Source organism: Oncorhynchus gorbuscha, unplaced genomic scaffold (genome assembly GCF_021184085.1).
Source record: "Oncorhynchus gorbuscha isolate QuinsamMale2020 ecotype Even-year unplaced genomic scaffold, OgorEven_v1.0 Un_scaffold_1313, whole genome shotgun sequence".
Lineage (NCBI taxonomy): Eukaryota > Metazoa > Chordata > Actinopteri > Salmoniformes > Salmonidae > Oncorhynchus > Oncorhynchus gorbuscha.
In genome coordinates this window covers 50,245-73,211 of record NW_025746125.1, presented here as the reverse complement: position 1 = coordinate 73,211, position 22,967 = coordinate 50,245, and the positions used below count along the sequence as shown (strand labels likewise).

At 47.0% G+C, this 22,967-nt stretch overlaps 3 non-coding genes across 3 annotated transcripts; all 3 read left to right on the top strand.

Moving 5' to 3' along the window:
* Positions 1 to 671: 671 nt before the first annotated feature.
* Positions 672 to 743, top strand: trnae-cuc. Its single transcript has one exon. It is a non-coding gene; the product is annotated as a tRNA-Glu (tRNA).
* An 18,880-nt stretch (positions 744 to 19,623) lies between these two features.
* Positions 19,624 to 19,695, top strand: trnae-cuc. The gene has a single exon. It is a non-coding gene; the product is annotated as a tRNA-Glu (tRNA).
* A 1,960-nt stretch (positions 19,696 to 21,655) lies between these two features.
* trnae-cuc lies at positions 21,656 to 21,727 on the top strand. Its single transcript has one exon. It is a non-coding gene; the product is annotated as a tRNA-Glu (tRNA).
* Positions 21,728 to 22,967: the final 1,240 nt, after the last annotated feature.

Below are 22,967 nucleotides of genomic sequence, written 5' to 3'. Positions count from 1 at the left end.
GAGGTACCTTCAGGCGTTTGGAAATTGCTCCCAAGGAGGAACCAGACTTGTGGAGGTCTACATTTTTTTTCTGAGGTCTTGCCTGATTTCCTTTGCTTTTCCCATGGAGTCAAGCAAAGAGACACTGAGTTTGAAGGTAGGCCCTGAAATACATCTACAGGTACACCTCCAATTGACTCAAAGGATGTCAATTAGCCTATCAGAAGCTTCTAAAGCCATGACATCATTTTCGGGAATTTTACAAACTGTTTAAAGGCACAGCCAACTCATTGTATGTAAACTTCTGGCCCACTGAATTTGTGATACAGTGAATTATAAGTGAAATAATCGCAATGTAAACAATTGTTGGAAAAATGACTTGTGTCATGCACAAAGTAGATGTCCTAACCGACTGCCAAAACTATCGTTTGTTAGCAAGTAATGTGTGGAAGGGTTGACAAACAGGTTTTAATGACTCAAGCCTAAGTGGATGGAAACTTACGACTTCAACTATATGTACCATTTCAAACTGGGAAACGAATTGCACTGTAGTACCCTTCCCTGGTGGTCTAGTGGTTAGGATTCGGTGCTCTCACCGCCGCGGCCCAGCTTCGAGTCCCGATTTCCACTGTAGTACCCTTTCCTGGTGGTTCGACTCCCAGTTCGACTCCCGATTTGCACTGTAGTACCCTTCCCTGGTGGTCTAGTGGTTAGGATTCGGCGCTCTCACCGCCGTGGCCCGGGTTCGATTCCCGGTCAGGGAACTACTCTTTGCTACATGTTTACTTGTACAACCTGTCACAATGAATATAGAAGGTTATCGCACATATGTACCAGCTCACACTGAGAACCAATTTGCACTGTATTATCCTTCCCTGGTGGTCTAGTGGTTAGGATTCGGTGCTCTCACCGCCGCGGCCCGGGTTCAATTCCCGGTCAGGGAAATAGTCTATGCTCCTTGTTTACTTGTGCAACCTGTCACTATGAATTTAGTAGGTTGTCGCACATATGTACCACTTCAAATTGCAAACCGATTTGCCCTGCTGTGTCCTTCCCAGGTGTTCTAGTGGTGCACTAGACCCTCCTGCAGCAAAGCAACCCCACAACATGATGGTGTTCTTCGGCTTGAAATCCTCACCTTTTCCCTCCAAACATAACAATGGTCATTATGGCCAAACAGTTCGATTTTTGTTTCATCAGACCAGAGGACATTTCTCCAAAAACTAGGATCTTTGTCCCCAAACTGTAGTATGGCTTTTTTATGGCGGTTTTGGAGCAGTAGCTTCTTCCTTGCTGAGCGGCCTCTCGGGGTATGTCGATATAGGACTCGATTGCCTGTGGATATAGACCATTTAGTACCTGTTTCCTCCAGCATCTTCACAAGGTCCTTTGCTGTTGTTCTGGGATGGATTTTCACTTTTCGACCCAAAGTACGTTCATCTCTAGGAGAGAGAACGCGTCTACTTCCTGAGCGGTATGACGCCTACGTGGTCCCATGGTGTTTATACTTGCGTACTATTGTTTCTACAGATGAGCGAGGTACCTTCAGGCGTTTGGAAATTGCTCCCAAGGAGGAACCAGACTTGTTGAGGTCTACATTTTTTTCTGAGGTCTTGGCTGATTTCCTTTGCTTTTCCCATGGAGTCAAGCAAAGAGGCACTGAGTTTGAAGGTAGACCTTGAAATACATCTACAGTTACACCTCCAATTGACTCAAAGGATGTCAATAAGCCTATCAGAAGCTTCTAAAGCCATGACATCATTTTCGGGAATTTTACAAACTGTTTAAAGGCACAGCCAACTTTGTGTATGTAAACTTCTGGCCCACTGAATTTGTGATACAGTGAATTATAAGTGAAATAATCCCTCTGTAAACAATTGTTGGAAAAATGACTTGTGTCATGCACAAAGTAGATGTCCTAACCGACTGCCAAAACTATCGTTTGTTAGCAAGAAATGTGGGGAGGGGTTGACAAACAGGTTTTAATGACTCCAGCCTAAGTGGATGGAAACTTACGACTTCAACTATATGTACCATTTCAAACTGGGAAACGAATTGGACTGTAGTACCCTTCCCTGGTGGTCTAGTGGTTAGGATTCGATTCCCGGTCAGGGAACTGCTCTTTTGCTACATGTTTACGTGTGCAACCTGTCACAATGAATATAGAAGGTTATCGCACATATTTACCAGCTCACACTGGGAACCCATTTGAAATGTTGTACCCTTCCCTGGTGGTCTAGTGCTTAGGATTCGGCGCTCTCACAGCCGCTGCCCGGGTTCGATTCCCGGTCAGGGAACTACTCTTTTGCTACATGTTTACTTGTACAACCTGTCACAATGAATATAGGTTATCGCACATATGTACCAGCTCACACTTGGAACCGATTTGCACTGTAGTACCCTTCCCTGGTGGTCTAGTGGTTCGGATTCGGCGCTCTCACCGCCCGATCCCGCGTTCGATTCCCGATCAGGGAACTACTTTTTTGCTACATGTTTACTTGTACAACCTGTCACAATGAATATAGAAGGTTATCGCACATATGTACCAGCTCACACTGAGAACTGATTTGCACTGTATTATCCTTCCCTGGTGGTCTAGTGGTTAGGATTCAGCGCTCTCACTGCCGCGGCCCGGATTCGATTCCCGGTCAGGGAAATAGTCTATGCTCCTTGTTTACTTGTGCAACCTGTCACTATGAATTTAGTAGGTTGTCGCACATATGTACCACTTCAAATTGCAAACCGATTTGCCCTGCAGTGTCCTTCCCAGGTGTTCTAGTGGTGCACCAGACCCTCCTGCAGCAAAGCACCCCCACAACATGATGGTGTTCTGAGCGGGCTCTCGAGGTATGTCGATATAGGACTCGTTTGCCTGTGGATATAGACCATTTTGTACCTGTTTCCTCCAGCATCTTCACAAGGTCCTTTGCTGTTGTTCTGGGATGGATTTGCACTTTTCGACCCAAAGTACGTTCATCTCTAGGAGAGAGAACGCGTCTCCTTCCTGAGCGGTATGACGCCTGCGTTTGTCCCCAAACTGTAGTATGGCTTTTTTATGGCGGTTTTGGAGCAGTAGCTTCTTCCTTGCTGAGCGGCCTCACGGGGTATGTCGATATAGGACTCGTTTGCCTGTGGATATAGACCATTTTGTACCTGTTTCCTCCAGCATCTCCACAAGGTCCTTTGCTGTTGTTCTGGGATGGATTTGCACTTTTCGACCCAAAGTACGTTCATCTCTAGGAGAGATAACGCGTCTCCTTCCTGAGCGGTATGACGCCTGCGTCATACCATGCTGTTTATACTTGCGTACTATTGTTTCTACAGATGAGCGAGGTACCTTCAGGCGTTTGGAAATTGCTCCCAAGGAGGAACCAGACTTGTGGAGGTCTACATTTTTTTCTGAGGTTTTGCCTGATTTCCTTTGCTTTTCCCATGGAGTCAAGCAAAGAGGCACTGAGTTTGAAGGTAGGCCTTGAAATACATCTACAGGTACTCCTCCAATTGACTCAAAGGATGTCAATTAGCCTATCAGAAGCTTCTAAAGCCATGACATCATTTTCGGGAATTTTACAAACTGTTTAAAGGCACAGCCAACTTAGTGTATGTAAACTTCTGGCCCACTGAATTTGTGATGCAGTGAATTATAAGTGAAATAATCCCTCTGTAAACAATTGTTGGAAAAATTACTTGTGTCATGCACAAAGCAGATGTCCTAACCGACTGCCAAAACTATCGTTTGTTAGCAAGTAATGTGTGGAGGGGTTGACAAACAGGTTTTAATGACTCCAGCCAAAGTGGATGGAAACTTACGACTTCAACTATATGTACCATTTCAAACTGGGAAACGAATTACACTGTAGTACCCTTCCCTGGTGGTCTAGTGGTTAGGATTCGGCGCTCTCACCGCCGCGTCCCGGGTTTGATTCCTGTTCAGGGAACTACTCTTTTGCTACATGTTTACTTGTACAACCTGTCACAATGAATACAGAATGTTATCGCACATATGTACCAGCTCACACTTGGAACCGATTTGCACTGTCGTACCCTTCCCTGGTGGTCTAGTGGTTAGGATTCGGCGCTCTCACCGCCGCGGCCCTGGTTCGATTCCCGGTCAGGTAACTACTCTATTGCTACATGTTTACTTGTACAACCTGTCACAATGAATATAGAAGGTTATCGCACATATGTACCAGCTCACACTTGGAACCGATTCGCACTGTCGTACCCTTCCCTGGTGGTATAGTGGTTAGGATTCGGTGCTCTCACCGCCGCGGCCCGGGTTCGATTCCCGGTCAGGGAACTACTCTATTGCTACATGTTTACTTGTACAACCTGTCACAATGAATATAGAAGGTTATCGCACATATGTACCAGCTCACACTTGGAACCGATTTGCACTGTAGTACCCTTCCCTGGTGGTCTAGTGGTTAGGATTCGGCGCTCTCACTGCCGCGGCCCGGGTTTGACTCCTGATTTCCACTGTAGTACCCTTCCCTGGTGGTTTGACTCTCAGTTCGACTCCTGATTTGCACTGTAGTACCCTTCCCTGGTGGTCTAGTGTTTAGGATTCTGCGCTCTCACCGCCGCAGCCCGGGTTCGACTCCTGATTTGCACTGTAGTACCCTTCCCTAGTGGTCTACTACTCTTTTGCTACATGTTTACTTGTACAACCTGTCACAATGAATATAGGTTATCGCACATATGTACCAGCTCACACTTGGAACCGATTTGCACTGTAGTACCCTTCCCTGGTGGTCTAGTGGTTAGGATTCGGCGCTCTCACCGCCGCGGCCCGGGTTCGATTCCTGGTCAGGGAACTACTCTATTGCTACATGTTTACTTGTACAACCTGTCACAATGAATATAGAAGGTTATCACACATATGTACCAGCTCACACTTGGAACCGATTTGCACTGTAGTACCCTTCCCTGGGTGTCTAGTGGTTAGGATTCGGCGCTCTCACCGCCGCAGCCAGGGTTCGATTCCCGGTCAGGGAACTACTCTATTGCTACATGTTTACTTGTACAACCTGTCATAATGAATATAGAAGGTTATCACACATATGTACCTGCTCACACTGAGAACCAATTTTCACTGTATTATCCTTCCCTGGTGGTCTAGTGGTTAGGATTCGGTGCTCTCACCGCCGCGGCTCGGGTTCGATTCCCGGTTAGGGAAATAGTCGATGCTCCTTGTTCACTTGTGCAACCTCTCACTATGAATTTAGTAGGTTGTCGCACATATGTACCACTTCAAATTGCAAACCGATTTGCCCTGCAGTGTCCTTCCCAGGTGTTCTAGTGGTGCACCATACCCTCCTGCAGCAAAGCACCCCCACAACATGATGGTGTTCTTCGGCTTGAAAGCCTCCTCCTTTTCCCTCCAAACATAACAATGGTCATTATGGCCAAACAGTTCGATTTTTGTTTCATCAGACCAGAGGACATTTCTCCAAAAACTAGGATCTTTGTCCCCAAACTGTAGTATGGCTTTTTTATGGCGGTTTTGGAGCAGTAGCTTCTTCCTTGCTGAGCGGCCTCTCGGGGTATGTCGATATAGGACTCGTTTGCCTGTGGATATAGACCATTTTGTACCTGTTTCCTCCAGCATCTTCACAAGGTCCTTTGCTTTTGTTCTGGGATGGATTTGCACTTTTCGACCCAAAGTACGTTCATCTCTAGGAGAGAGAACGCGTCTCCTTCCTGAGCGGTATGACGCCTGCCTCATACCATGGTGTTTATACTTGCGTACTATTGTTTCTACAGATGAGCGAGGTACCTTCAGGCGTTTGGAAATTGCTCCCAAGGAGGAACCAGACTTGTGGAGATCTACATTTTTTTCTGAGGTCTTGGCTGATTTCCTTTGCTTTTCCCATGGAGTCAAGCAAAGAGGCACTGACTTTGAAGGTAGGCCTTGAAATACATCTACAGGTACACCTCCAATTGACTCAAAGGATGTCAATTATCCTATCAGAAGCTTCTAAAGCCATGACATCATTTTCGGGAATTTTACAAACTGTTTAAAGGCACAGCCAACTTAGTGTATGTAAACTTCTGGCCCACTGAATTTGTGATACAGTGAATTATAAGTGAAATAATCCCTCTGTAAACAATTGTTGGAAAAATTACTTGTGATATGCACAAAGCAGATGTCCTAACCGACTGCCAAAACTATCGTTTGTTAGCAAAAAATGTGTGGAGGGGTTGACAAACAGGTTTTAATGACTCCAGCCTAAGTGGATGGAAACTTACGACTTCAACTATATGTACCATTTCAAACTGGGAAACGATTTGCACTGTAGTACCCTTCCCTGGTGGTCTAGTGGTTAGGATTCGGCGCTCTCACCGCCGCGGCCCTGGTTCGATTCCTGATCAGGGAACTACTCTTTTTACATTTACATTTTACATTTAAGTCATTTAGCAGACGCTCTTATCCAGAGCGACTTACAAATTGGTGCAATCACCTTATGACATCCAGTGGGACAGTCACTTACAATAGTGCATCTAAAACTTAGGGGGGGGTGGGGTGAGAGGGATTACTTAACCTATCCTAGGTATTCCTTAAAGAGGTGGGGTTTCAGGTGTCTCCGGAAGGTGGTGATTGACTCCGCTGTCCTGGCGTCGTGAGGGAGTTTGTTCCACCATTGGGGGGGCCAGGGCAGCGAACAGTTTTGACTGGGCTGAGCGGGAGCTGTACTTCCTCAGTGGTAGGGAGGCGAGCAGGCCAGAGGTGGATGAACGCAGTGCCCTTGTTTGGGTGTAGGGCCTGATCAGAGCCTGGAGGTACTGAGGTGCCGTTCCCTCACAGCTCCGTAGGCAAGCACCATGGTCTTGTAGCGGATGCGAGCTTCAACTGGAAGCCAGTGGAGAGAACGGAGGAGCGGGGTGACGTGAGAGAACTTGGGAAGGTTGAACACCAGACGGGCTGCGGCGTTCTGGATGAGTTGAAGGGGTTTAATGGCACAGGCAGGGAGCCCAGCCAACAGCGAGTTGCAGTAATCCAGACGGGAGATGACAAGTGCCTGGATTAGGACCTGCGCCGCTTCCTGTGTGAGGCAGGGTCGTACTCTGCGGATGTTGTAGAGCATGAACCTACAGGAACGGGCCACCGCCTTGATGTTAGTTGAGAACGACAGGGTGTTGTCCAGGATCACGCCAAGGTTCTTGGCGCTCTGGGAGGAGGACACAATGGAGTTGTCAACCGTGATGGCGAGATCATGGAACGGGCAGTCCTTCCCCGGGAGGAAGAGCAGCTCCGTCTTGCCGAGGTTCAGCTTGAGGTGGTGATCCGTCATCCACACTGATATGTCTGCCAGACATGCAGAGATGCGATTCGCCACCTGGTCATCAGAAGGAGGAAAGGAGAAGATTAATTGTGTGTCGTCTGCATAGCAATGATAAGAGAGACCATGTGAGGTTATGACAGAGCCAAGTGACTTGGTGTATAGCGAGAATAGGAGAGGGCCAAGAACAGAGCCCTGGGGGACACCAGTGGTGAGAGCGCGTGGTGAGGAGACAGATTCTCGCCACGCCACCTGGTAGGAGCGACCTGTCAGGTAGGACGCAATCCAAGCGTGGGCCGCGCCGGAGATGCCCAACTCGGAGAGGGTGGAGAGGAGGATCTGATGGTTCACAGTATCGAAGGCAGCCGATAGATCTAGAAGGATGAGAGCAGAGGAGAGAGAGTTAGCTTTAGCAGTGCGGAGCGCCTCCGTGATACAGAGGAGAGCAGTCTCAGTTGAGTGACTAGTCTTGAAACCTGACTGATTTGGATCAAGAAGGTCATTCAGAGAGAGATAGCGGGAGAGCTGGCCAAGGACGGCACGTTCAAGAGTTTTGGAGAGAAAAGAAAGAAGGGATACTGGTCTGTAATTGTTGACATCGGAGGGATCGAGTGTAGGTTTTTTCAGAAGGGGTGCAACTCTCGCTCTCTTGAAGACGGAAGGGACGTAGCCAACGGTCAGGGATGAGTTGATGAGCGAGGTGAGGTAAGGGAGAAGGTCTCCGGAAATGGTCTGGAGAAGAGAGGAGGGGATAGGGTCGAGCGGGCAGGTTGTTGGGCGGCCGGCCGTCACAAGACGCGAGATTTCATCTGGAGAGAGAGGGGAGAAAGAGGTCAGAGCACAGGGTAGGGCAGTGTGAGCAGAACCAGCGGTGTCGTTTGACTTAGCAAACGAGGATCGGATGTCGTCGACCTTCTTTTCAAAATGGTTGACGAAGTCATCTGCAGAGAGGGAGGGGGGGGGAGGGGGCGGAGGATTCAGGAGGGAGGAGAAGGTGGCAAAGAGCTTCCTAGGGTTGGAAGCAGAAGCTTGGAATTTAGCGTGGTAGAAAGTGGCTTTAGCAGCAGAGACAGAGGAGGAAAATGTAGAGAGGAGGGAGTGAAAGGATGCCAGGTCCGCAGGGAGGCGAGTTTTCCTCCATTTCCGCTCGGCTGCCCGGAGCCCTGTTCTGTGAGCTCGCAATGAGTCATCGAGCCACGGAGCGGGAGGGGAGGACCGAGCCGGCCTGGAGGATAGGGGACATAGAGAGTCAAGGGATGCAGAGAGGGAGGAGAGGAGGGTTGAGGAGGCAGAATCAGGAGATAGGTGGGAGAAGGTTTGTGCGGAGGGAAGAGATGATAGGATGGAAGAGGAGAGAGTAGCGGGGGAGAGAGAGCGAAGGTTGGGACGGCGCGATACCATCCGAGTAGGGGCAGTGTGGGAGGTGTTGGATGAGAGCGAGAGGGAAAAGGATACAAGGCAGTGGTCGGAGACTTGGAGGGGAGTTGCAATGAGGTTAGTGGAAGAACAGCATCTAGTAAAGATGAGGTCGAGCGTATTGCCTGCCTTGTGAGTAGGGGGGAAGGTGAGAGGGTGAGGTCAAAAGAGGAGAGGAGTGGAAAGAAGGAGGCAGAGAGGAAAGAGTCAAAGGTAGACGTGGGGAGGTTAAAGTCGCCCAGAACTGTGAGAGGTGAGCCGTCCTCAGGAAAGGAGCTTATCAAGGCATCAAGCTCATTGATGAACTCTCCGAGGGAACCTGGAGGGCGATAAATGATAAGGATGTTAAGCTTGAAAGGGCTAGTAACTGTGACAGCATGGAATTCAAAGGAGGCGATAGACAGGTGGGTAAGGGGAGAAAGAGAGAATGACCACTTGGGAGAGATGAGGATCCCGGTGCCACCACCCCGCTGACCAGACGCTCTCGGGGTGTGCGAGAACACGTGGGCGGACGAAGAGAGAGCAGTAGGAGTAGCAGTGTTGTCTGTGGTGATCCATGTTTCCGTCAGGGCCAAGAAGTCGAGGGACTGGAGGGAGGCATGGGCTGAGATGAACTCTGCCTTGTTGACCGCAGATTGGCAGTTCCAGAGGCTACCGGAGACCTGGAACTCCACGTGGGTCGTGCGCGCTGGGACCACCAGAGTAGGGTGGCCGCGGCCACGCGGTGAGGAGCGTTTGTATGGTCTGTGCAGAGAGGAGAGAACAGGGATAAACCGACACATAGTTGACAGGCTACAGAAGAGGCTACGCTAATGCAAAGGAGATTGGAATGACAAGTGGACTACACGTCTCGAATGTTCAGAAAGTTAAGCTACGTAGCAAGAATCTTATTGACTAAAGTGATTAAAATGATACAGTACTGCTGAAGTAGGCCAGCTGGCAGTGGGTGCGTTGTTGACACTACACTAATCAAGTCGTTCCGTTGAGTGTAATGGTTTCTGCAGTGTTGCTATTCGGGGGCTAGCAGGCTAGCTAGCAGTGTTGTTTACGTTACGTTGCGTTAAAAGAACGACAATAGATGGCTAGCGAACCTAGAAAATCGCTCTAGACTACACAATTATCTTTGATACAAAGACGGCTATGTAGCTAGCTAAGTAGCTAGCTACGATCAAACAAATCAAACCGTTGTACTGTAATGAAAATGAAGTGAAAATGTGATACAACCTGTGAATGCGACCGGGTAGTTGAGTTCTATACAGAAGACGTTGGCTAGCGTTGGCTAGCTGTTGGCTAGCTAGCAGAGTCACCTACGTTAAGGACGACAAATAGCTGGCTAGCTAACCTCGGTAAATTAAGATAATCACTCTAAGACTACACACTCTAAACCTAAACAACACAATTATCTTGGATACGATGATACGATGATACGAAGACAGCAAAGACAGCTAAAGACAGCTATGTAGCTAGCTAACACTACACTGATCAAGTCGTTCAGTTGAGTGTAACAGTTTCTCCAGTGCAGCTAATCAATGGACGTTAGCTAGCTGGCTAGTGAAGACTACGTTAGGACGGCGAAATACGATAATTACGCAATTATCTTTGATACAAAGACGGCTATGTAGCTAGCTGAGAAGAAATTGCTAAGATAAGACAAATCAAACCGTTGTGATATAATGAAATATAATGAAAAAGTTATAAAAGTTATACTACCCGTTGGAGCGACGTGCAGATGCGACCACTCGCATCTGCTACATGTTTACTTGTACAACCTGTCACAATGAATATAGAAGGTTATCGCACATATGTACCAGCTCACACTGAGAACTGATTTGCACTGTATTATCCTTCCCTGGTGGTCTAGTGGTTAGGATTCGGCGCTCTCACCGCCGCGGCCTGGGTTCAATGCACCGTCAGGGAAATAGTCTATGCTCCTTGTTTACTTCTGCAACCTGTCACAATGAATATAGAAGGTTATCGCACATATGTACCAGCTCACACTGGGAACTGATTTGCACTGCAGTGTCCTTCCCAGGTGTTCTAGTGGTGAACTAGACCCTCCTGCAGCAAAGCACACCCACAACATGATGGTGTTCTTCAGCTTGAAAGCCTCCCCCTTTTCCCTCCAAACATAACAATGGTCATTATGGCCAAACAGTTCGATTTTTGTTTCATCAGACCAGAGGACATTTCTCCAAAAACTAGGATCTTTGTCCCCAAACTGTAGTATGGCTTTTTTATGGCGGTTTTGGAGCAGTAGCTTCTTCCTTGCAGAGCGGCCTCTCGGGGTATGTCGATATAGGACTCGTTTGCCTGTGGATATAGACCATTTTGTACCTGTTTCCTCCAGCATCTTCACAAGGTCCTTTGCTGTTGTTCTGGGATGGATTTGCACTTTTCGACCCAAAGTACGTTCATCTCTAGGAGAGAGAACGCGTCTCCTTCCTGAGCGGTATGACGCCTGCGTCATACCATGGTGTTTATACTTGCGTACTATTGTTTCTACAGATGAGCGAGGTACCTTCAGGCGTTTGGAAATTGCTCCCAAGGAGGAACCAGACTTGTGGAGGTCTACATTTTTTTCTGAGGTCTTGGCTGATTTCCTTTGCTTTTCCCATGGAGTCAAGCAAAGAGGCACTGAGTTTGAATGTAGGTCTTGGAATACATCTACAGGTACACCTCCAATTGACTCAAAGGATGTCAATTAGCCTATCAGAAGCTTCTAAAGCCATGACATCATTTTCGGGAATTTTACAAACTGTTTAAAGGCACAGCCAACTTATTGTATGTAAACTTCTGGCCCACTGAATTTGTGATACAGTGAATTATAAGTTAAATAATCCCAATGTAAACAATTGTTGGAAAAATGACTTGTGTCATGCACAAAGTAGATGTCCTAAACGTCAGCCAAAACGATCGTTTGTGGTCTAGTGGTTAGGATTCGATTCCCGGTCAGGGAACTGCTCTTTTGCTACATGTTTACGTGTGCAACCTGTCACAATGAATATAGAAGGTTATCGCACATATGTACCAGCTCACACTGGGAACCCATTTGCACTGTTGTACCCTTCCCTTGTGGTCGTTTGTTAGCAAGAAATGTGTGGAGGGGTTGACAAACAGGTTTTAATGACTCAAGCCTAAGTGGATGGAAACTTACGACTACAACTATATGTACCATTTCAAACTGGGAAACGAATTGCACTGTAGTACCCTTCCCTGGTGGTCTAGTGGTTACGATTCGGCGCTCTCACCGCCGCGGCCCAGGTTCGACTCCCGATTTCCACTGTAGTACCCTTTCCTTGTGGTTCGACTCCCGATTTGCACTGTAGTACCCTTCCCTGGTGGTCTAGTGGTTAGGATTGGCGCTCTCACCGGTGCGTCCGGGTTTGATTCCTGTTCAGGGAACTACTCTTTTGCTACATGTTTACTTGTACAACCTGTCACAATGAATACAGAATGTTATCGCACATATGTACCAGCTCACACTTGGAACCGATTTGCACTGTATTACCCTTCCCTGGTGGTCTAGTGGTTAGGATTCGGCGCTCTCACCGCCGCGGCCCTGGTTCGATTCCCGGTCAGGGAACTACTCTATTGCTACATGTTTACTTGTACAACCTGTCACAATGAATATAGAAGGTTATCGCACATATGTACCAGCTCACACTTGGAACCGATTCGCACTGTCGTACCCTTCCCTGGTGGTCTAGTGGTTAGGATTCGGCGCTCTCACCGCCGTGGCCCCACAACGATCCCCGGTCAGGGAACTACTATTTTGCTACATGTTTACTTGTGCAACCTGTCATAATGAATATAGAAGGTTATCGCACATATGTACCAGCTCACACTGGGAACCGATTTGCACTGTAGTACCCTTCCCTGGTGGTCTAGTGGTTAGGATTCGGCGCAAAAACTAGGTTATTGCAAAAACTAGGATCTTTGTCCCCAAACTGTAGTATGGCTTTTTTATGGCGGTTTTGGAGCAGTAGCTTCTTCCTTGCTGAGCGGCCTCTCGGGGTATGTCGATATAGGACTCGTTTGCCTGTGGATATAGACCATTTTGTACCTGTTTCCTCCAGCATCTTCACAAGGTCCTTTGCTGTTGTTCAGGGATGGATTTGCACTTTTCGACCCAAAGTACGTTCATCTCTAGGAGAGAGAAAGCGTCTCCTTCCTGAGCGGTATGACACCTGCGTCATACCATGGTGTTTATACTTGCGTACTATTGTTTCTACAGATGAGCGAGGTACCTTCAGGCGTTTGGAAATTGCTCCCAAGGAGGAACCAGACTTGTGGAGGTCTACATTTTTTTTCTGAGGTCTTCCCTGATTTCCTTTGCTTTTCCCATGGAGTCAAGCAAAGAGGCACTGAGTTTGAAGGTAGGCCTTGAAATACATCTACAGGTACACCTCCAATTGACTCAAAGGATGTCAATTAGCCTATCAGAAGCTTCTAAAGCCATGACATCATTTTCGGGAATTTTACAAACTGTTTAAAGGCACAGCCAACTTAGTGTATGTAAACTTCTGGCCCACTGAATTTGTGATGCAGTGAATTATAAGTGAAATAATCCCTCTGTAAACAATTGTTGGAAAAATTACTTGTGTCATGCACAAAGCAGATGTCCTAACCGACTGCCAAAACTATCGTTTGTTAGCAAGAAATGTGTGGAGGGGTTGACAAACAGGTTTTAATGACTCCAGCCAAAGTGGATGGAAACTTACGACTTCAACTATATGTACCATTTCAAACTGGGAAACGAATTACACTGTAGTACCCTTCCCTGGTGGTCTAGTGGTTAGGATTCGGCGCTCTCACCGCCGCGTCCCGGGTTTGATTCCTGTTCAGGGAACTACTCTTTTGCTACATGTTTACTTGTACAACCTGTCACAATGAATACAGAATGTTATCGCACATATGTACCAGCTCACACTTGGAACCGATTTGCACTGTTGTACCCTTCCCTGGTGGTCTAGTGGTTAGGATTCGGCGCTCTCTCCGCAGCGGCCCTGGTTCGATTCCCGGTCAGGTAACTACTCTATTGCTACATGTTTACTTGTACAACCTGTCACAATGAATATAGAAGGTTATCGCACATATGTACCAGCTCACACTTGGAACCGATTTGCACTGTTACCCTTCCCTGGTGGTATAGTGGTTAGGATTCGGCGCTCTCACCGCCGCGGCCCGGGTTCGATTCCCGGTCAGGGAACTACTCTATTGCTACATGTTTACTTGTACAACCTGTCACAATGAATATAGAAGGTTATCGCACATATGTACCAGCTCACACTTGGAACCGATTTGCACTGTAGTACCCTTCCCTGGTGGTCTAGTGGTTAGGATTCGGCGCTCTCACCGCCGCGGCCGGGTTCGATCCCGGTCAGGGAACTACTATTTTGCTACATGTTTACTTGTGCAACCTGTCATAATGAATATAGAAGGTTATCGCACATATGTACCAGCTCACACTGGGAACCGATTTGCACTGTAGTACCCTTCCCTGGTGGTCTAGCAACCCCACAACATGATGGTGTTCCCACAACATGGTGTTAGGATTCGGCGCAAAAACTAGGTTATTGCAAAAACTAGGATCTTTGTCCCCAAACTGTAGTATGGCTTTTTTATGGCGGTTTTGGAGCAGTAGCTTCTTCCTTGCTGAGCGGCCTCTCGGGGTATGTCGATATAGGACTCGTTTGCCTGTGGATATAGACCATTTTGTACCTGTTTCCTCCAGCATCTTCACAAGGTCCTTTGCTGTTGTTCAGGGATGGATTTGCACTTTTCGACCCAAAGTACGTTCATCTCTAGGAGAGAGAAAGCGTCTCCTTCCTGAGCGGTATGACACCTGCGTCATACCATGGTGTTTATACTTGCGTACTATTGTTTCTACAGATGAGCGAGGTACCTTCAGGCGTTTGGAAATTGCTCCCAAGGAGGAACCAGACTTGTGGAGGTCTACATTTTTTTTCTGAGGTCTTCCCTGATTTCCTTTGCTTTTCCCATGGAGTCAAGCAAAGAGGCACTGAGTTTGAAGGTAGGCCTTGAAATACATCTACAGGTACACCTCCAATTGACTCAAAGGATGTCAATTAGCCTATCAGAAGCTTCTAAAGCCATGACATCATTTTCGGGAATTTTACAAACTGTTTAAAGGCACAGCCAACTTAGTGTATGTAAACTTCTGGCCCACTGAATTTGTGATGCAGTGAATTATAAGTGAAATAATCCCTCTGTAAACAATTGTTGGAAAAAATGACTTGTGTCATGCACAAAGCAGATGTCCTAACCGACTGCCAAAACTATCGTTTGTTAGCAAGTAATGTGTGGAGGGGTTGACAAACAGGTTTTAATGACTCCAGCCAAAGTGGATGGAAACTTACGACTTCAACTATATGTACCATTTCAAACTGGGAAACGAATTACACTGTAGTACCCTTCCCTGGTGGTCTAGTGGTTAGGATTCGGCGCTCTCACCGCCGCGTCCCGGGTTTGATTCCTGGTCAGGGAACTACTCTTTTGCTACATGTTTACTTGTACAACCTGTCACAATGAATACAGAAGGTTATCGCACATATGTACCAGCTCACAATTGGAACCGATTTGCACTGTCGTACCCTTCCCTGGTGGTCTAGTGGTTAGGATTCGGCCCGCGGCCCGGTTTCGATTCCCGGTCAGCGAGCTACTCTTTTGCTACATGTTTACTTGTGCAACCTGTCACAATGAATATAGAAGGTTATCGCACATATGTACCAGCTCACACTGGGAACCGATTTACGCTGTATTATCCTTCCCTTGTGGTCTAGTGGTTAGGATTCGATTCCCGGTCAGGGAACTGCTCTTTTGCTACATGTTTACTTGTGCAACCTGTCATAATGAATATAGAAGGTTATCGCACATATGTACCAGCTCACACTGAGAACCGATTTGCACTGTATTATCCTTCCCTGGTGGTCTAATGGTTAGGATTCTGCGCTCTCACCGCCGCGGCCCGGGTTTGATTCCCGGTCAGGGAAATAGTCTATGCTCCTTTTTTACTTGTGCAACCTGTCACTATGAATTTAGTAGGTTGTCGCACATATGTACCACTTCAAATTGCAAACCGATTTGCCCTGCAGTGTCCTTCCCAGGTGTTCTAGTGGTGCACCAGACTCTCCTGCAGCAAAGCACCCCCACAACATGATGGTGTTCTTCGGCTTGAAAGCCTCCCCTTTTCCCTCCAAACATAACAATGGTCATTATGGCCAAACAGTTTGATTTTGTTTCATCAGACCAGAGGACATTTCTCCAAAAACTAGGATCTTTGTCCCCAAACTGTAGTATGGCTTTTTTATGGCGGTTTTGGAGCAGTAGCTTCTTCCTTGCTGAGCGGCCTCTCGGGGTATGTCGATATAGGACTCGTTTGCCTGTGGATATAGACCATTTTGTACCTGTTTCCTCCAGCATCTTCACAAGGTCCTTTGCTGTTGTTCTGGGATGGATTTGCACTTTTCGACCCAAAGTACGTTCATCTCTAGGAGAGAGAACGCGTCTCCTTCCTGAGCGGTATGACGCCTGCGTCATACCATGGTGTTTATACTTGCGTACTATTGTTTCTACAGATGAGCGAGGTACCTTCAGGCGTTTGGAAATTGCTCCCAAGGAGGAACCAGACTTGTGGAGGTCTACATTTTTTTTTCTGAGGTCTTGCCTGATTTCCTTTGCTTTTCCCATGGAGTCAAGCAAAGAGGCACTGAGTTTGAAGGTAGGCCTTGAAATACATCTACAGGTACACCTCCAATTGACTCAAAGGATGTCAATTAGCCTATCAGAAGCTTCTAAAGCCATGACATCATTTTCGGGAATTTTACAAACTGTTTAAAGGCACAGCCAACTTATTGTATGTAAACTTCTGGCCCACTGAATTTGTGATACAGTGAATTATAAGTGAAATAATCCCCTGTAAACAATTGTTGGAAAAATGACTTGTGTCATGCACAAAGTAGATGTCCTAACCGTCTGCCAAAACTATCGTTTGTTAGCAAGAAATGTGGGGAGGGGTTGACAAACAGGTTTTAATGACTCCAGCCTAAGTGGATGGAAACTTACGACTTCAACTATATGTACCATTTCAAACTGGGAAACGAATTGCACTGTAGTACCCTTCCCTGGTGGTCTAGTGGTTAGGATTCGGCGCTCTCACCGCCGTCCCGGGTTTGATTCCCGGTCAGGGAACTACTCTTTTGCTACATGTTTACTTGTACAACCTGTCACAATGAATATAGAAGGTTATCGCACATATGTACCAGCTCACACTTGGAACTGATTTGCACTGTGTACCCTTCCCTGGTGGTCTAGTGGTTAGGATTCAGTGCTCTCACAGCTGCGGCCCGGGTTCGATTCCCGGTCAGGGAACTACTCTTTTGCTACATGTTTACTTGTACAACCTGTCACAATGAATATAGAAGGTTATTGCACATATGTACCAGCTCACACTGAGAACCGATTTGCACTGTAGTACCCTTCCCTGGTGGTCTAGTGGTTAGGATTTGGCGCTCTCACCGCCGTGGGGTTCGATTCCCGGTCAGGGAAAACTAGTTGCTCCTTGTTTACTTGTGCAACCTGTCAATGAATTTAGAAGGTTGTCGCACATATGTACCACTTCAAATTGCAAACCGATTTGCCCTGCAGTGTCCTTCCCTGGTGGTCTAGTGGTTAGGATTCAGGCGCTCTCCCGCCGCGGCCCCGGGTTCGACTCCCAATTTACACTGTAGTACCCAACCTGATTTCACAATGAATTCTAGTGGAAGGTTATCGCCGCAAACGACTCCCGATTTCCATATGTAACCAGCTCACTCCCAGTTTGGAACCGATTTGCACTGTCATACCCTTCCCTGGTGGTCTAGTGGTTAGGATTCGGCGCTCTCACCACCGCGGCCCGGGTTCGATTCCCGGTCAGGGAACTACTTTTGCTACATCTTTACTTGTACAACCTGTCACAATGAATATAGAAGGTTATCGCACATATGTACCAGCTCACACTGAGAACCAATTTGCACTGTATTATCCTTCCCTGGTGGTCTAGTGGTTAGTATTTGGCGCTCTCACCGCCGCGGCCCGGGTTCGATTCCCGGTCAGGGAAATAGTCTATGCTCCTTGTTTACTTGTGCAATCTGTCACTATGAATTTAGTAGGTTGTCGCACATATGTACCACTTCAAATTGCAAACCGATTTGCCCTGCAGTGTCCTTCCCAGGTGTTCTAGTGGTGCACCAGACCCTCCTGCAGCAAAGCAACCCCACAACATGATGGTGTTCTTCGGCTTGAAATCCTCCCCCTTTTCCCTCCAAACATAACAATGGTCATTATGGCCAAACAGTTCGATTTTTGTTTCATCAGACCAGAGGACATTTCTCCAAAAACTAGGATCTTTGTCCCCAAACTGTAGTATGGCTTTTTTATGGCGGTTTTGGAGCAGTAGCTTCTTCCTTGCTGAGCGGCCTCTCGGGGTATGTCGATATAGGACTCGTTTGCCTGTGGATATAGACCATTTTGTACCTGTTTCCTCCAGCATCTTCACAAGGTCCTTTGCTGTTGTTCTGGGATGGATTTGCACTTTTCGACCCAAAGTACGTTCATCTCTAGGAGAGAGAACGCGTCTCCTTCCTGAGCGGTATGACGCCTGCCTCATACCATGGTGTTTATACTTGCGTACTTGCGTACTATTGTTTCTACAGATGAGCGAGGTACCTTCAGGCGTTTGGAAATTGCTCCCAAGGAGGAACCAGACTTGTGGAGGTCTACATTTTTTTTTCTGAGGTCTTGCCTGATTTCCTTTGCTTTCCCCATGGAGTCAAGCAAAGAGGCACTGAGTTTGAAGGTAGGCCTTGAAATACATCTACAGGTACACCTCCAATTGACTCAAAGGATGTCAATTAGCCTATCAGAAGCTTCTAAAGCCATGACATCATTTTCGGGAATTTTACAAACTGTTTAAAGGCACAGCCAACTTATTGTATGTAAACTTCTGGCCCACTGAATTTGTGATACAGTGAATTATAAGTGAAATAATCCCTCTGTAAACAATTGTTGGAAAAATGACTTGTGTCATGCACAAAGTAGATGTCCTAACCGACTGCCAAAACTATCGTTTGTTAGCAAGAAATGTGGGGAGGGGTTGACAAACAGGTTTTAATGACTCCAGCCTAAGTGGATGGAAACTTACGACTTCAACTATATGTACCATTTCAAACTGGGAAACGAATTGCACTGTAGTACCCTTCCCTGGTGGTCTAGTGGTTAGGATTCGGGCTCTCATTCCCGGGTTTGATTCCTGGTCAGGGAACTACTCTTTTGCTACATGTTTACTTGTACAACCTGTCACAATGAATATAGAAGGTTATCGCACATATGTACCAGCTCACACTTGGAACTGATTTGCACTGTCGTACCCTTCCCTGGTGTTCTAGTGGTTAGGATTCGGCGCTCTCACCGCCGCAGCCCGGGTTCGATTCCCGGTCAGGGAACTACTCTATTGCTACATGTTTACTTGTACAACCTGTCACAATGAATATAGAAGGTTATCGCACATATGTACCAGCTCACACTTGGAACCGATTTGCACTGTAGTACCCTTCCCTGGTGGTCTAGTGGTTAGGATTCGGCGCTCTCACTGCCGCGGCCCGGGTTCGATTCCCGGTCAGGGAACTACTCTTTTGCTACATGTTTACTTGTGCAACCTGTCACAATGAATATAGAAGGTTATCGCACATATGTACCAGCTCACACTGGGAACCGATTTGCACTGTAGTACCCTTCCCTGGTGGTCTAGTGGTTAGGATTCGATTCCCGGTCAGGGAACTGCTCTTTTGCTACATGTTTACGTGTGCAACCTGTCACAATGAATATAGAAGGTTATCGCACATATGTACCAGCTCACACTTGGAACCGATTTGCACTGTCGTACCCTTCCCTGGTGGTCTAGTGGTTAGGATTCGGCGCTCTCACCGCCGCGGCCCGGGTTCGATTCCCGGTCAGGGAACTACTCTTTTGCTACATGTTTACTTGTACAACCTGTCACAATGAATATAGAAGGTTATTGCACATATGTAGCAGCTCACACTGAGAACCAATTTGCACTGTATTATCCTTCCCTGGTGGTCTAGTGGTTAGGATTTGGCGCTCTCACCGCCGCGGCTCGGGTTCGATTCCCGGTCAGGGAAATAGTCTATGCTCCTTGTTTACTTGTGCAATCTGTCACTATGAATTTAGTAGGTTGTCGCACATATGTACCACTTCAAATTGCAAACCGATTTGCCCTGCAGTGTCCTTCCCAGGTGTTCTAGTGGTGCACCAGACCCTCCTGCAGCAAAGCACCCCCACAACATGATGGTGTTCTTCGGCTTGAAAGCCTCCCCCTTTTCCCTCCAAACATAACAATGGTCATTATGGCCAAACAGTTCGATTTTTGTTTCATCAGACCAGAGGACATTTCTCCAATAACTAGGATCTTTGTCCCCAAACTGTAGTATGGCTTTTTTATGGCGGTTTTGGAGCAGTAGCTTCTTCCTTGCTGAGCGGCCTCTCGGGGTATGTCGATATAGGACTCGTTTGCCTGTGGATATAGACCATTTTGTACCTGTTTCCTCCAGCATCTTCACAAGGTCCTTTGCTGTTGTTCTGGGATGGATTTGCACTTTTCGACCCAAAGTACGTTCATCTCTAGGAGAGAGAACGCGTCTCCTTCCTGAGCGGTATGACGCCTGCGTGGTCCCATGGTGTTTATACTTGCGTACTATTGTTTCTACAGATGAGCTAGGTACCTTCAGGCGTTTGGAAATTGCTCCCAAGGAGGAACCAGACTTGTGGAGGTCTACATTTTTTCTGAGGTCTTGGCTGATTTCCTTTGCTTTTCCCATGGAGTCAAGCAAAGAGGCACTGAGTTTGAAGGTAGGCCTTGAAATACATCTACAGGTACACCTCCAATTGACTCAAAGGATGTCAATTAGCCTATCAGAAGCTTCTAAAGCCATGACATCATTTTCGGGAATTTTACAAACTGTTTAAAGGCACAGCCAACTTTGTGTATGTAAACTTCTGGCCCACTGAATTTGTGATACAGTGAATTATAAGTGAAATAATCCTCAATGTAAACAATTGTTGGAAAAATGACTTGTGTCATGCACAAAGTAGATGTCCTAACCGACTGCCAAAACTATCGTTTGTTAGCAAGAAATGTGGGGAGGGGTTGACAAACAGGTTTTAATGACTCCAGCCTAAGTGGATGGAAACTTACGACTTCAACTATATGTACCATTTCAAACTGGGAAACGAATTGCACTGTAGTACCCTTCCCTGGTGGTCTAGTGGTTAGGATTCGATTCCCGGTCAGGGAACTGCTCTTTTGCTACATGTTTACGTGTGCAACCTGTCACAATGAATATAGAAGGTTATCGCACATATGTACCAGCTCACACTGGGAACCCATTTGAAATGTTGTACCCTTCCCTGGTGCTCTAGTGCTTAGGATTCGGCGCTCTCACAGCCGCTGCCCGGGTTCGATTCCCGGTCAGGGAACTACTCTTTTGCTACATCTTTACTTGTACAACCTGTCACAATGAATATAGAAGGTTATCGCACATATGTACCAGCTCACACTGAGAACCAATTTGCACTGTATTATCCTTCCCTGGTGGTCTAGTGGTTAGGATTCGGAGCTCTCACCGCCGCAGCCCGGGTTCGACTCTCTTTTGATTTGCACTGTAGTACCTTCCCTGGTGGTTCAACTCCCAGTTTGAACCTGATTTGCACTGTAGTACCCTTCCCTGGTGGTCTAGTGGTTAGGATTCGGCGATTCACCGCCGCGTCCCGGGTTTGATTCCTGGTCAGGGAACTACTCTTTTGCTACATGTTTACTTGAACAACCTGTCACAATGAATACAGAAGGTTATCGCACATGTGTACCAGCTCACACTTGGAACCGATTTGCACTGTAGTACCCTTCCCTGGTGGTCTAGTGGTTAGGATTCGGCGCTCTCACCGCCGCGGCCCGGGTTCGATTCCCGGTCAGGGAACTACTCTTTGCTACATGTTTACTTGTACAACCTGTCACAATGAATATAGAAGGTTATCGCACATGTGTACCAGCTCACACTTGGAACCAATTTGCACTGTAGTACCCTTCCCTGGTGGTCTAGTGGTTGCTCACCGCCACGTCCCGGTTTTGATTGTCAGGGAACTACTCTTTTGCTACATGTTTACTTGAACAACCTGTCACAATGAATATAGAAGGTTATCGCACATATGTACCAGCTCACACTTGGAACCGATTTGCACTGTAGTACCCTTCCCTGGTGGTCTAGTGGTTAGATTCGGTGCTCTCACCCCCCAACATGATGGGCCCGGGTTCGATTCCCGGTCAGGGAACTACTCTTTTGCTACATGTTTACTTGTGCAACCTGTCACAATGAATATAGAAGGTTCTTTTGTTTCATCTCTAGGATGGATTAATGACTCCAGCCTAAGTTCACATATGTACCAGCTCACACTGGGAACCGATTTGCACTGTAGTACCCTTCCCTGGTGGTCTAGTGGTTAGGATTCGGTGCAAAAACTAGGTTATTGCAAAAACTAGGATCTTTGTCCCCAAACTGTAGTATGGCTTTTTTATGGCGGTTTTGGAGCAGTAGCTTCTTCCTTGCTGAGCGGCCTCTCGGGGTATGTCGATATAGGACTCGTTTGCCTGTGGATATAGACCATTTTGTACCTGTTTCCTCCAGCATCTTCACAAGGTCCTTTGCTGTTGTTCTGGGATGGATTTGCACTTTTCGACCCAAAGTACGTTCATCTCTAGGAGAGAGAACGCGTCTCCTTCCTGAGCGGTATGACGCCTGCGTGGTCCCATGGTGTTTATACTTGCGTACTATTGTTTCTACAGATGAGCGAGGTACCTTCAGGCGTTTGGAAATTGCTCCCAAGGAGGAACCAGACTTGTGGAGGTCTACATTTTTTTCTGAGGTCTTGCCATGATTTCCTTTGCTTTTCCCATGGAGTCAAGCAAAGAGGCACTGAGTTTGAAGGTAGGCCTTGAAATACATCTACAGGTACACCTCCAATTGACTCAAAGGATGTCAATTAGCCTATCAGAAGCTTCTAAAGCCATGACATCATTTTCGGGAATTTTACAAACTGTTTAAAGGCACAGCCAACTTAGTGTATGTAAACTTCTGGCCCACTGAATTTGTGATACAGTGAATTATAAGTGAAATAATCCCTCTGTAAACAATTGTTGGAAAAATGACTTGTGTCATGCAC